We start from the raw sequence: 16,416 nt of genomic DNA, 5'->3' as shown, positions 1-16,416 counted from the left end.
CTGAGAACTATTTCATCTTAAGGATGTTACCAGAGGCTTTCACCAGTTGAAGGATCTTGGAGTTGTTTCCAATTTTTGATGATTACAGATGAATCTGCAGTGTATATTTGCGTAGTTTTGTGTGAACCTAAGTTTTGCACTTTATTTGGTTAAGAACCTAGGAACAGGAGCTTCCAATTCCGGTACAAGATCATGTTGATTCACTTTTCCCTTCTCCTCCTCTTTAAAAACTAAATACGCTAAAACCAATTCAACAGACAATCACAAAAGGACTGTGAAATGTAGAAAGAAGAACGTGGATCAGCTAGGAACCTCAAGATCTTAACAGATACACCATGATGAATTCCCTGGGTTTTCTTTTTATCTATCGTATATCTCAGAATGAACACCAGACATGTCTGCAGCCCAGAACCACCAACATGCATAGGGAAAACATAAAAAAAACAAAGAAAATCCTACACTCTCTGGCCAAAGGAAGGGGAAGCCCAGCAGTGACTAAGCAGGGAGACCCATACCTAGTGGCAATGATAGACTGAACTGCTTGTAGCAGCAGCACAAGTACCCAGATGAACCAACCCATCCCACACCTGACACCTGCTGGTAGCAGCAGCCATTAACTGCCCACAGCAACTGTAACAGTGGAAGCCAGGCTTATCCACCCACTCTGCACTGCACATCTGCTGGCAGCAGTGGCCCACTTTGTCCTCAGCAGCGGTAACAGCAGCATCTAGGTGGGTCAACCCACTGCATTTTTCATCTACTGGCAGCGCAAGGCCAGATCCACCTACAACAGCAAGAGCAGAACTTGGGCAGATCAAATCATCTCTCACACCAAACTAGATGGGAGGAGGGAGAAAAGGGACCATCCCCCGCTTCTGTACCTCAGCTCTAGCAGGCCTAGTGTCTTTTGGCCTTCCAACCTACCACAGAGGGCAATCCAGATGCAGCAGCTCCTGGTTGTCCATCCAACCACAAAAGGAGATCCAGGAAATGAGTCTCCTGGCCCTCTAGCCAACAGCAAAATGCAGTCCAAGTAGGCCCTTTCCTCCTCTGATGGCACCAGCAGAGACAGAATGGGAAACCCACTGGCACCAGGTGGCCAGAGAATAGGTAAGGGTTCTTCTCTCCAGTCCATAGGTCCAACATGCCTAACCCTCCATCTAATTATGACAGGAGACCCAGAGAAACACCTTGCAAATACGATCTTGCACGTGGCACCAGAAGAAATCCAGTGGAAGCCCAAGAGGAACCAAAAGAATGAAGCACACCATGATTGCACTGAAGGAACTCGGAAAAGTAAATTCTCATTAGAAATAGAGCCCACAAAAATAGGACAGAATCTACATGCTAAACCTCGACAGGATGCTTCCCTCTAAAATAGAACATTTAAATAGCATCGAGAGTTTCCTAACATAATATCCAAAAGGTCTAGCACACAACAGAAAATCACTCATCATACCAAGAATCAATAAAATCACAACTTGAATGAGAACAGACAATCAACTGATGCCGAAATGAACTAGATGTTGGAGGTATCTGACAAAAATTTTAATCCAACCTCCACAAAATTACTTCAACAGGTATATACAAGTTCCCTCAAAGCAAACAAAAAAAGAGAAAACCTCACTAAAGAAATACAAGTTACAAAAAAGAACAAAATGGAAATTATAGGAGTGAAAAGCACAATGACTGAAATTTAAAAAAAGACATGTTAGATGGGCTCTATTAGTAAAGTGGAAAGAACATAAGATAATATCAAAAAACTCAAGGGCAGATCAATAGAAATTGATATAATTTATATAGTGTTATAAACTAATGTTATAATAATAAAAAAATCAACTATAAAAAAGGGATATTACGTAATGATAAAAGGATCAATGTGCCAGGAAGATGTAGCAATCCTAATTGTGTATGCCCCAGACAACCGAGCTCCCAAATATATAAAATCCAAATTGATAGAGCTGAAAGGAAAATAGATAAATTCACAATTACAGCTGGGACTTCAACACCAGACCCTCAGCAACTGATGGAACAATTAGACAGAAAATTAGAGAATATGTAAAAGAATGAACAATAGCATCAAGCAAAAGGAGTTAATTGACATTAGGAACATCCCATCCAGGAGCAGAATACACATTCTTTTCAAGCATGGAAGGAACCACCATCAAGATAGACTTATCCTGCTTCATAAAACAAACGTCAACAAACTTAAAAGAATTGAAACAATGCATAGTATGTTCTCTAACATAATGAAATAAAACTAAGATTCACTAATAGGAACATCTTCAGACACTTAGATATTAAACAACACACTCCTTTAAGAAAAAACATAGATCAAAGAAGTATCCAAAGAAAGTTTCAAATACATAGAACTGAATTAAAAATGAAAACATGACATATCAAAGTTTGTGGAATGCGTGTGAGAGGGAAATTTATAGCATTAAATGATAATATCAGGGAAAAAATGTTCTCAAAAAGTAGTCTAAATTCCTACTTCAAGAACCTAGAAGAAGGGTAAAATAAATCCAAAGAAAGAAGCCCAAGATAGAAGAGAAATAATAAAAATAAGAGCAAAAATCAATGAAATACAAAACAGAAAACAATAGAGAGAAAATAAATGAAACCAAAAGCTGACTCTGAAAAAAATCAATAAAATTGATAAATCTCAAGCAATATAGACAAAAATTAAGAGAGAGAAGATACAGGTGGATATCACTACAGATCTGGCAGCCATTAAAAGCATAATAAAGGAATACTGTGAGCAACTTTACTCTCATAAATTCAACAACTCAGAAGAAATTCATCAATTGCTTGAAAATCACACAATACCAACTCAATCAGATGCAACATATGACCTAAATAGTCCTATAACCATTAAAGAAATTGAATTTGTAGCTTAAAAGCTCCCTAAAAAGAAATCTCCAGGCCCAGATGACTTCACTGGAGAACTTTTACCACATATGTAAAGAAGAATTTTTACACCAATTTTACAGAATTTCTTGCAGAAAATAGAAAAGTAGAGACCACCCCCAACTTTCATCAGGCCAGTATTACCTTGATACCAAAATCAGACAAAGGGAACAAAAAAAATTGTAGATCAATATTTCTCAGGAAATTAGATGTAAAAACCCACAGAAAATATTAGCATATCAAACCTAACAATGTACAAAAGGAATTATACACCATGACCAAGTAGAAATTTATTCAAGGTACACAAGGCTACTTAAACATTCCAAAATTAATCAATCAACCATATCAACAGGCTAAAGAAGAAAAATCATATGACATAAATATAGTCAGGAACAGAAAAATCATTTGACAAAATCTAACACCCGTCACGATAAAAAGGAATCTCTCAGCAAGTTAGGAATAGAGGGGAACTACCTCCACTTGATAAAGAGAATCTACAAAATGCCTACATTTAACATGATACTTAATAATGAAAGACTGAATATTTTCCCCCCTCATATCAGGAACAAGACAAGGATGTCCACTCTCACCAATTCTCTTCGATTGTATTGGGATCCTAACCAAGGCAACTAGGCAGGAAAAAGAAATTTAAAAAGGCATACAGATAGGAAAAGAAGAAATAAAACTTGTCTCTATTTGCAGATGACATGATTATCTACATGGAAAATTCAAACGTATGTCAAAAAAAATCAATCCAAAGAAAATGAAATACTTAGATATACACTTAACAAAAAATGTATAGGATATGTATGCTAAGTATTACAAAATGCTGATAAAAAAATTTAAAAAGACCCAAGTCAATGGAGACACATATCACGTTCTTGAACTGTAGGACTCAACAGAGTAAAAACAACAATTCTCCCCAAATTGATATACAGTTTTAATGCAATTACTATCAAGAGCCTAGAAAGGTGTTTGTAGACATAGACTAGCTTATTCTAAAATTTATATGGAAAGGCACAAGCCCTAAATTAGCTAAAACAATCTTGAAAGGGAAGAATCAAATGGGAGGAATCACTCTCCCAGTACTGAGGCTTAGTGTACAGCTACAGTAGTCAGGACAGTGTGGTATCGGTATAGGCTTTTGATTAATACTGGCCCTGATATCAGTTCCCCTACATTAAGCCCAGCATATACAGGGTTAAAACAAAAAGCATGCATCCCCTTTCCCTGCTTCTTTAGTTACCCTTCTGTGTAAATCTCTGTTTCTTTAGCCTTTGTCTCCCTGGGCTTCACAACCAAATAGAAGCTACAAATTGTCAAAGCCCGGATGACCTCATGCTGGGATCACACTAAAGTTTTGGCTAATCTTGGGTCCTTGAAGTTTATTACAGGGAAACTGATGTCCAGAGAATATCAAGAAACTGAAGCTTCCCAGGCCCCAGCTCCTTGGCTTCCTGGCACCAGAAACCACCACCCACTATAGAGTCAGACACCCAGGAATATCCACCTGCAGATTCCCTTATCTCACCATCCCCCTTCCTGAAAGCAGCCTCACAAGCCCAAACACAGGCTGGTAGGAAAGTGCCAACCAGCAAAGCCATATGCTCCCTCTCCTTACAAGCAACCACATTCCTTACAACCTTTAAAACCTCTTACCCACTTCTTAACAGGGAGCCAGCAGTTTGTCAGGTGTGAGCCTCCTGCTACTCCCTTTGCTTGCCAAAGAAAATAAAACCTGATGTTGCTTTTCACCAAGAGCTCTGTTCTTGTTACTTGGGTTCGCACCGAGCTCAGAGTCCAAACTTTCAGTTAACAGTATTGGTGGAGGGGTAGACATGTAAATCAATGGAACTGAACAGAGAACACAGAAATAGACCTACACAAACATGGTCAACTGATTTTTAACAAAGGAGCAAAACCAATTAAATGGAAGAAGGATGACCTTTTCAACAAATGATACTGTAGCAACTGGACATCCACAGGCAAAAAAAAAAAAAAAAAGCTTTGACCTAAGTCTCACATTTTATGCAAAAATTAACTCAAAATGGATCATCATTGGGCCAAACCCAGTGACCTAGTGGTTAAGTTTGGAGTGTTCTGCTTCCATGGGCTGGTTTCAGTTCCCAGGCATGAACATAGACCGCTCTGTTAGGAACCATGCTGTGCTGGTGGACTGCATCCTAAAAACTAGAAGATTGGTACAGATGTTAGCTCAGGGTGAATCTTTCTCAGCAAGAAAAAAAAAGTAAAAATATAAACCTTTGGGAAAAAATGAGAGAAAGTCAAGACAAAAAGTTCTTAGACTTGACAGCAAAAGTACAATTCATAAAAGGAAAATTGATACATTAGACAATCAAATTTTAAAACTTTTGTTCTATGAAAGACCCTTTTAAGAGGATGAAGACAAGTTACATGATGGGAAGAAATATTTGCAAACCACGTATCCAATGAAGGACTTGTATCTAGAATACATTTTTGTCTTTTTATTCAGCTTTATTGAGGTGTAATTAAAAATAAAAATTGCATACTTTTAAGATGTACAACATGATGGTGTGGTATACATAGACATTTTGAAATGATTACCACCATCGAGTTGGCATATCCATCACCTCACATAGTTAATTTTCTTTTGTATGAGAACACTTAAAGACTACTCTCTTAGCAAATTTCAAATATACAGTGTGTAATTATTAATTATATTCACCGTGCTGTACTTTAGATCCCCAAGCTTATTCATTATATAACTGAAATTTTGTGCACTTTGACCAACATTTCCCCACTTTCCCTACCTCCCAGCCCCTTGTACCCATGGTTCAACTTTATTAAACTCCACATATAAGCGAGATCATACTGTATTCATCTTTCTCTGGTTTATTTTGCTTAGTATAATGTCCTGCTTGTTCATCAATGTTGTCACGAATATAAGGATTTCCTTCTCTTTTTATGGCTCAATAATATTCCATTGTATATATATATCCATTCATCCTTTGATAGAAACTTAGAGTATTTCCATATCTTGGCTGTTACGAATAATGCTGCAGTGAACATGGGAATGCAGATAACGCTTTGATATAGTGATTTTATTTCCTTTGGATATATATCCAGAAGTAGGATTGCTAGATCATATAGTAGTTCTATTTTGAATATGCTGAGGAACTTCCATAATGTCCAATATAATACTTGTACCAATTTACATTCTTACTAGCAGTTTACGAGGATTCCCTTATCTCCACATCCTTGTCAATACTTGTAAGCTCGGCTTTTTGATAATAGCCTTTCCAACAGGCGCGAGGTTATATCTCACTGTGGTTTTGATTTGAATTCTTATGATGATTAATGATGTTGAGTACCTTTTCATCTACCTGTTATCCATGTATGTCTTTGAAAAAATGTCTATTCGTGTCCTTTGCCCATTTTTTAATTGGCTTATTTGGTTTTTTTTGCTATTGAGTTGTATGAGTTCCTTTTATATTTTGGTTATTAACCCATTATCAGATACAAAATTTGCAAATATTTTCTCCCATTCAGTAGGTGCCTTTTAATTTTGCTGATTGTTTCCTTTGCTATGTGGAAGCTTTTTAGTTTGATACAGTCCCACTTGTTTATTTTCACTTTTTTCCCTGTGCTTTTGGTGTCAAATCCAAAAAATCATTGCAAGACCAATGTCAAGCTGTTTATCCTCTATGTTTTTTTCTAGGAGTTTTACAGTTTCAGGTCTTACATTTAAGTCTTCAATCCATTTTTGAGTTGGTTTTCATATATGATATAAGGGTCCAATTTCATTCTTTTGCACATGGATATCCAGTTTTCCCACCACTTATTGAAGAGACCATCCTTTGTCCATTGTGTATTCTTGGCTCTCTTGTCTAATATTACTTGACCATGCATCCATGGGTTTATTACTGGGCTTTCAGTTCTGTCCCATTGGTCTATGTGTCTTAAGCTTTGTAATATAATTTGAAATCAGGAAGTGTGATGCCTCCAGCTTTGTTCTTTTTTCTCAAGATAACTTTAACTGTTCAGGGTCTTCTGTGGTTAGATACGAATTTTAGGATTGTTTTTTCTTATTTCCGTGAAAAATGGTGTTGGAATTATGACAGAGATCACATTCAATCCATGGATCAAAGCATGGACATTTTAACAATATTAAATTTTCTGAACCATGAACATGGGATATCTTTCCATTTATTTGTATCTCCTTCAGTTTCTTTCATCAATGTTTTATAGTTTTCAGTGTATAGAACTTTCACCTCCTTGGTTACATTTAATCCTAAGTATTCTATTATGTTTGGTACTATTGTAAATGTGATTGTTTTCTTAATTTTTTTTCAGATAGGTTATTGTTTATGTGTAGAAACACAACTGATTTTTGTATGTTGATTCTGTAACTTTACTGAATTTGTTTATTAGTTCTAACAGTTTGTTGGTGGAGTCTTTAGGGTTTTCTATGTATAAGATCATGTAATGCAAACAGAGAGAATTTTACTTCTTCCTTTCTGATTTGGATGTCTTTTGTTTCTTTTTCTTGCCTAATTACTCTGACTATGAATTCCAGTACTATGTTGAATAGAAGTGGTGAGAGTGGGCACCCTTGGCTTGTTCCTGATCTTAGAGGAACAGCCTTCAACATTTCACCATTGAGTATGATGTTAGCTATGGGTTGTCATATATGGCCTTTATTAGATTGAAATGGGTTCCCTCTATATCCAATTTGTTGGGAGTTGTATCATGAAAAGATATTGAATATTGTCAAAATTTTTTTGCATTTATTAATGTGATCATATGATTTTGATCCTTAATTATGTTAATACGGTGTTTTACATTATGGATTTGAGTATGTTGAACCATCCTTGCATCCTAGGGATAAATCTAACTTGATCATGGTACATAATTCTTTTAATATGTTGTTGAATTCAGTTTGCTGATATTTTGTTGAGGATTTTTGCATCTATGTTTATAAGAGATATTAGCCTGTAATTTCCTTTTCTCGTAGTGCTCTTTTCTGACCTTGGTATCAGGGTAATTATGGCCTTATAAGTCGGTTTGGGAATGTTTTCTCTCTTCTATTTTTCGTTAAAGTTTTAAGAATTGGCTTTAAATGATTGCTGGAATTCACTGTCCAGCATGTGGTCTTAGTGTTTCTTTACTGGGAGGTTTTTTGCTTACTGCTTTAATCTTCTTACTCATTAGTGTGTTCAGATTTTCTATTTCTTCATGATTCAGTTGGTAGGTTGTATATTTCTAGGAATTTATTCATTTATTCTAGGTTATCCAATTTGTTGGCATATAGCTCTTTGTAGTAGTCTCTTATGACCCTCCATATTTCTGTGGTATCAGTTGTAATACCCATTCTTTCATTTATAATTTTATTTATTTGAGTCTTCTCTCTTTTTTCTTGACTAGTCTAGCTGAAGGTGTTTCAAAATTGTTTATCTTTTCAAAACAACCAACTCAGTTTTTTTTTCCCGTTATCATACTGTTCTCTATTTAATTTATTTCTGCTCTAATCTTTATTATTTTCTTCCTTTTGCTCACTTGGGTCTAGTTTGTTCTTCTTTTTCTAATTCCTTAAGGTGTAAAGTTAGGTTGTTTATTTGAGATCTTTTTTTTTCTATTGTTGCAAGTGGGGTTATAAATCCCCTAGCATTATTGTATTGTTGCCTATTTCTCCCATCACTTCTGTTAAGATTTACTTTAAATATTTAGGTGTTACAATGTTGGGTGCATATATATTTATAATTGTATACAGCATTACACTTCTAGAAGAAAGTTGAGCAAAGACCTCAAAGTTCTGAGGAAAATTATTTTCAATGTAGAAATAGATTTGAGAGTATAATAAAGTCATCTTTAGACATGCAAGTCTCTACAAATGTATATCTATGGATCTCTCCTTAGGAAACTATCATAGGATGTGCTCTATCAAAATGAGGGACTAAATCCAAGAAAGAGGGAGACATGGTGTGCAGGATCATGTTCCTTTCTCTTGCTGAAGACCTCAATGTAAAACATAAACCAGAATCTAATAGAAAAAACATGTGAACCGGGATGGGAAGGTACTAGTTTAAAAAATTTCAAAAGCACAATTATAAAGTGGGAAATGAATGGAAAGATATCTGTGAAATGAAAGATATCATGAAAAAGTTAACAGGCAGATGACAGTCTGGGAAAGGATATTTGTAACATTTCTATCCCACAAAGAGTTATCCAAGGAAGTTGGACAAGAGAATGATGGGAATCCAATAGAAAAATAGGCCAAGGACAAGAACAGGCAATTACACAGAGATCCCAAATGGCAAAGATGCAACAATAAATAAGAGCTAAAAAACATGGAACAGTACTAGGACCAAATGCCCTTCCAAAGATTTCACCTGTATGAATCCTCACAACAGCTCGATGAAGGAGGAATGATGTTTCTATCTCCATTTTACCCAGCAAGTAACAGACACAATGAGGCTGAAAGACTTGCCCAAGTTCACACAGCCAGAAGGGGTCTGTGTCAAGATTGGAGCCCAGGTACTCACCGCTAAGAATCACACTCAGGGGGCTGGCTCAGTGACATAGTGATTAAGTTCATGCACTCTGCTTCAGCAGCGCAGGGTTTGTGATTCGTATCCTGGGCACAGACCTACACACTGCTCATCAAGTCATGCTGCGGCAGCATCCCATATACAAAACAGAGGAAAATTGGATGTTAGTTCAGGGACAATCTTCCTCACCAAAAAAAAAAAAAAGAAAAGAAAAAGAAAAAGAATCACACTCAGCAACATGGTGGAGTGAGCTGTTCCCTTTATCTCTACCCCTGTGAATTACAACTGAATGGTCACTCATTGATCAATGGAGGATATCCACACAGCACAACAGAATGCCTGAGAGACCTATGCAGCTATACATCTGAAGGTGGGTGGACTGTCCCCAGGGAGGTGGTGGAGATAGGTGAGCACTCCCTTGGCTCCCAGCAGCCCTGTGCACGCATGCAAACACTCTCCCAGCTGGCATGAGCACCCATAGTACCAATGTGGCCCTGAGGGTGGGAGTGCACCTCTGTGAAACTGAGAGAACAGGCAGCAGCACGTCTAAGCCCCTGTGTGATTCCTTTCCTATCCAGTGGGAGAGCCCACACTGCCACTGTGGTCCCAAGGAATGGCCCAGGCTTGGACCCTGTGAGGAAACACCACCCACCAGGCACAGCAGCCGGTGTGAACATAAGAAGAGGCAGCAGCGGATCTATGTGCCCAGGAGAATGATTTCCTGGCTAGGAAAGCACCCATAGTACCCTACAACTTCCATCAGATGGGATGGGATCAAAAGCACAGATCCTGCTTCCCTCCAGGAGTAGCATGTGGAATCTGTGACCTGATACTGCCACAAATGCCATGGCAAAAAAACATCAAACACTATGCAAAACTATAGCAACGATTCAGAGCAGGAAGGAGAATGACAATTCTCTACAAACCAACCCTGAAGTCACAGAAATTTACAATCTAAATGAGATATAATTGAAAACAGCTGTCATAAACAAACTCAATGAGCTACAAGAAAATTCATAAAGACAGTTCAATGAGCTCAGGAATAAAATTAATGAACAGAAGGAATACTTCACCACAGAGATTGAAACTATAAAAAAAAAGCAGAAATTCTGGATATGAAGAACACCATTAATGAAATAAAAAAAATAATCTAGAATGCTTAAAAAATAGAGCTGACATTATGGAGGAAAGAATTAGTGATTTAGAAGACAGAAATATAGAAATGTTTCAGGTGAAGGAGGAGAGAGCGCTAAGACTTTTTTTTAAAGAAGGAATTCTTCGAGAAATAGCCAACTCAATTAGGAAAAGCAACATAAGGATTACAGGTATTCCAAAGGGCAAAGTGAGGGAGAAAGGAGCAGAGAGTTTGTTCAAAGAAATAATAGCTGAGAATTTGCCACACCTGGGGAAGGAATCTGACTTATAAATACATGAAGCCAATAGAACTCCTAATTGCATCAATGCTAAAAGGCATATAATAGTAAAACTAGCAAAAGTCAATGACAAAGAAACAATATTAAGGGCAGCAAGGCAGAAGAAAATAATCTACAAAGGAGCCCCTATCAGGCTTTCAGTGGATTTCTAAGCGGAAACACAACAGGCTAGGAGATAATGGAATGATATGATCAAAATATTGAAAGACAAAAACTTTCAGCCAAGAATACTCTATCCAGCAAAACTATTCTTCAGATATGATGGAGAAATAAAAGCTTTTCCAGATCAACAAAAACTGAGGGAGTTCTTCGCCATTAGACCTCTCATACAAGAAACAAAAAGACAAAGGTCTACAAAGCTTTGAGCAAGGAGATAAATAGACAAAATCAGAAAATTGCAGCTCCCTTTCAGAACAGGTAAGAAAATACTTAATTATAACTTAAAGAAAGGAAATCATCAAAAGTAACTATAAACACTTCAACTTAGTCACAAACTCACAATACTAAACAGAGTAATTTGTAATAACAATAACTCAGAAGAGGAAGAGGAAAGAGATGGAACGTGCTTAGGCTGAAGGAGATAAGAGGCTATCAGAAAATGGACTATCTCATCCATGATATCTTTTATACAAACTTCAAGGTAACCACTAAACAAAAAACCAGAGCAGAGCCAGAATTTATTAAAAAAAAAAAAAGAGCGAGAAAACCTCCACAGAAAACCACAAAAATGAAATGGCAATCAGAAATATGAAGGAAGAGAAACAGTGGAAACATAAAACAACTGGAAAACAAGAGATAAAATGGCAGTATTAGGCCCTCATATATCAATACTCACTCAATGTAAATGGAATGAATTCTCCAATCAAAACACAGAGTAGCTGAATGGGTTAAAAACCAAGACCCAACAATATGCTGCCTCCAGGAAATACATCTCAGCTCTAAAGGCAAACATAGGCTCACAGTGAAGGGATAGAAATGATGCTCCAAGCAAATGGCAAACAAAAGAAAGCAGGTGTTGTTGTACTTATATCAGAAAAAGCAGACTTCAAGATAAAAAAGACAATGAGAGACAAATATGGGCAGTATACAGTGATAAAAAGGACTTCCTACCAAGATGATATAACACTTATATATGCACCTAACACAGGAGCACCAATGTTTATAAAACAACTATTAACAGACCTCAAGGGAGAGATTAACAGCCACACAGTAATAGTAGGAGATCTCAACACCCCACTTACATCATTGGGAAGATCAACCAGACAAAAAGTCAACAAGGAAATACTGGATTTAAATGAAACACTTGATCAGGTGGACTTAATGGAAATATAGAAAGCATCCCATCCAAAATCAGCAGAATACACATGCTTCTCAAGTGCATGTGGAATGTTCTAGAAGATAGACAACATGTTGGGAAACAAAGCAAGCCTCAATAAATGTAAGAAGATTGAAATCATATCAAACATCTTTTCCAACAATAAGCCTATGAAACTAGAACTCAACTACAAGAAAAAAGCTGTGAAAGTCAAAAATACGTGAGTACTAAACAACATGCTACTGAAAAACCATTGGATCAGTGAATAAATAAAAGGAGAAGTTAAAAAATATCTGGAGACAAATGAAAATGAAAATATAACATACCAACTGTTACGGGATGCAGCAAAAGCAGTATAAGAGGGAAATTGACACCAATACAGGCCCACCTCAAAAAACAAGAAAAATTTCAAATAAGTAATCTTAAGCCACACCTAACAGAATTAGACAAAGAAGAGCAAACAAAGCCAAAGTCAGCAGAAAGAGGGAAATAGTAAAAATTAGAACAGAAATAAATGAAATAAAGACTGAAAAAACAGTAGAAAGGATCAATGAAACTAAGAGCTGGTTCTTTGAGAAGATAAACAAAATTGAAAAACCCTTAGCCAGACTCACCAAGAAAAAAAAGAGAGAAGTGTCAATTAATAAAATTAGAAATGAAAGAGGAAAAATTACCATGGACACTGCAGAAATACAAAGGACTATGAGAGAATACTATGAAAAACTATATGCATGCAAATTGGATAACCTGGAAGAAATGGATAAATTCTTATACAACCTCCCAAAACTAAATCAAGAAGAAATAGAGAATCTGAATAGACCAATCACAAATAAAGATATCAAAACAGTAATCAAAAATCTCCCAAAAAACAAAAGTCCAGGACCAGATGGCTTCTCTGGAGAATTCTACCAAACATTCAAAGAAAGAAGATTTAATACCCATGGTTCTAAAACTATCCCAAAAAGTGGAAGAAGAAAGGATGTTTCCTAACTCATTCTATGAGGCCAATGTTACCCTGATACCAACACCAGACAAGGACAACAGAAAGAAGGAAAATTACAGGCCAATATTGCTGATGAACATAGATGCAAAAATCCTCACAAAATACTGGCAAACTGAATACAGCATTACATCAAAAGGATCATACACCATGATCAAGTGGGATTTATACCAGGGACATGAGGCATTCAACATCTGCAAATCAATCAATGTGATGCATCACATTAACAGAATGAGGAATAAAGATCACAAGATCATCTCAATAGATGCAGAGAAAGCATTTGACAAGATCCAATATTCATTTATGATAAAAACTTTTAATAAAATGGGTATAGAAAGAAAGTACCTCAACATAGTAAAGGCCATATATGACAAACCCACAGCCAACATCATACTTAACGGTGAAAAATGAAAAGTCATCCCTCTGAGAACAGGAATAAGACAAGGGTGCCAGTATCAACATAGCACTGGAGATTTTGGCCAGAACAATTAGACAAGAAAAAGAAATAAAAAGGATCCAAATTGGAAGGAAGAAATGAAACACTCACTGTTTGCAGACTATATGATCCTATATATAGAAGGCCTAAAGCATCCATCAGAAAACTATTTGAAATAGTCAACAACTACATAAAAGTTGCAGGGTAAAATCAACTTAAAAAATCAGTTGCATTTCTATACACTAACAATGAACTAGCAGAAATAGAAGTCAAGAATGTAATCCCATTTACAATCACAACAAAAAGAATAAAATATCTAGGAATAAATTTAACCAAGGAGGTGAAAGACCTATACACTCAAAACTATAAGACCTTACTGAAAAGAAATTGAAGAAGATATAAAGAAATAGAATGATATTCCATGCTCATGGATTGGAAGAATAAACATAGTTAAAATGTCTGTACTGCCTAAAGCAATCTACAGATTAAATGCAATCTCAATCAGAATCCCAATGACATTCTTCACAGAAATAGAACAAAGAATCCCAAAATTCACATGGAACAAAAATGACCCCAAATAGCCAAAGCAATCCTGAGAAAAAAGAACAAAGCTGGAGGCATCACAATACTTGACTTCAAAATATACTACAAGCCTAACGTAACCAAAACAGCATGGTACTAGCACAAAAACAGACACACAGATCAATGGAGCAGAATTGAAAGCCCAGAAATAAAACCACACATCTATGGAGAGTTAATCTTCGACAAAGGAGCCAAGAACATACAATGGAGAAAGGAAAGTCTCTTTGATAAATGGTGTTGGGAAAACTGGACAGCCACATGCAAAAGAATAAAAGTAGACCAGTATCTTGCACTATACACAAAAATTAACCAAAAATGGATTAAAGACTTGAATGTAAGGCCTGAAACCATAAAACTCCTAGAAGAAAATATAGGCGGTACACTCTTTGACAGTAGTCTTAGCAACATCTTTTCAAATACCACATCTACTAAGGCAAGGGAAACAAAAGAAAAAATTAACAAATGTGACTACTTCATACTAAAAAGCTTCTGCAAGGCAAGGGAAACCAGGAACAAAACGAAAAGACAACCCACCAACTGGGAGAAAATATTTGCAAATCATATATCGGACAAGGGGTTAATTTCCAAAACATATGAAGAATTCACACAACTGAACAACAAAAAACATGATCAAAAAATGGGCAGAGGACATGAACAGGCGTTTTTCCAAAGAAGATATACAGATGGCCAACAGGCACAAGAAAATATGTTTAATATCACTTATTATTAGAGAAATGCAAATCAAAACTACTGAGACATCACCTTACACCAGTCAGAATGGCTATAGTCACCAAAAGAAAAAAAATTTTAAATGTTGGAGACAATGTGGAGAAAAGGGAACCCTTGAACACTGCTGTGGGAATGCAAACTGGTACAGCCACAATGGAAAACAGTATGGGGATTTCTCAAAAAATTAAAAATAGAAATACTGTATGACTCAGTTATCCCACTACTGGGTATTTATCCAAAGAACTTGAAATCAATAATCCAAAGGGATTTATGCACCCCTATGTTCATTGTAGCATTATTCACAATAGCCAAGACGTGGAAGCAAACCAAGTGCCCATCAACTGATGAATGGATAAAGATGTGGTATATATGTAAATAGAATACTACTCAGCCATAAAAAAGAATAAAATCGTCCCATTTGCAACAACATGGATGGACCTTGAAGGTATTATGTTAAGTGAAATAAACCAGACAGAGAAAGACAAACACCACATGATTTTATTCAAATATGGAAGATAAACAAACACATGGACAAAGACAACAGATTAGTGGTTACCAGAGGGAAAGGAGGCTAGGGGGTGGGCAAAAGGAGTAAAGGGGCTGACAAATAGAAATGGCAAGCAATAGGATATATTGGAGTATATGAGGAAGCCATTTGGTGTAGACCTAATTTGGCCTGACTTGGTTTTTCCAAAAGGGGCTGACGTGACCCTTCAGCATGCATTGTATATCTGCTTTAAACAGTTCCTATGGCAAGAACAAATGCCCTTAAGATAAAGGTGCAACTTCCTCTCACACTGGCATTTCCTTAAGCATAAGCATCTTTCCCTAGGCTAGGAACTGATAGCTGTGCTCACCTGTGACCACCCAGCTTGAGACAACAGACCTGCCACCCTGCTGTGTCCACCAAGACAGCAAGCCTACTACCTGTTGTGTCCATCAATTGCTGTGCCGACAGAGAGTCTCATGAATATTATAAAAGCGACATTTCAATCATACGTGAAACACGCTGTTTGAGGGCATATAACCACTCTGTACATCCCACTGCTCCGGTGCCCTTCCTTCCTTGGGGAAGGAAGACCCCAGGCTATGGCTCTCACACTTTGGCTCAGAATTAACCCAAATTTTCATTTATAGATTGGTTATGGATTATTGGAATCAAGGCACATATATATGGTGACGGGTAAAAATTAGACTATTGGTGATGAGTATGATGCAGTTTATACAGAAACTGATGAATAATAATGTGCACCTGAAACTTCACAATGTTATAAGCCATTATGACTTCAATTTAAAAAAATCACACTCGGCTCAAGTCTATAGTCAGAAATGCAAATTAAAACAGCAAAGTGACACCACTTTACATCTTTCAGTTCAGGAAAAATTAGGAAGTGATTGACAGAGGTTAGACTGGTGCTGCCACTGTGGAGAGCAATCTTTCAGGATTTAGGGGCATAGAGGAGCCACCTGTCCTATGATTC

The sequence above is a fragment of the Equus asinus genome, chromosome 21, assembly GCF_041296235.1.
Source record: "Equus asinus isolate D_3611 breed Donkey chromosome 21, EquAss-T2T_v2, whole genome shotgun sequence".
Classification (NCBI taxonomy): domain Eukaryota; kingdom Metazoa; phylum Chordata; class Mammalia; order Perissodactyla; family Equidae; genus Equus; species Equus asinus.
This window is presented reverse-complemented; position numbering follows the sequence as displayed.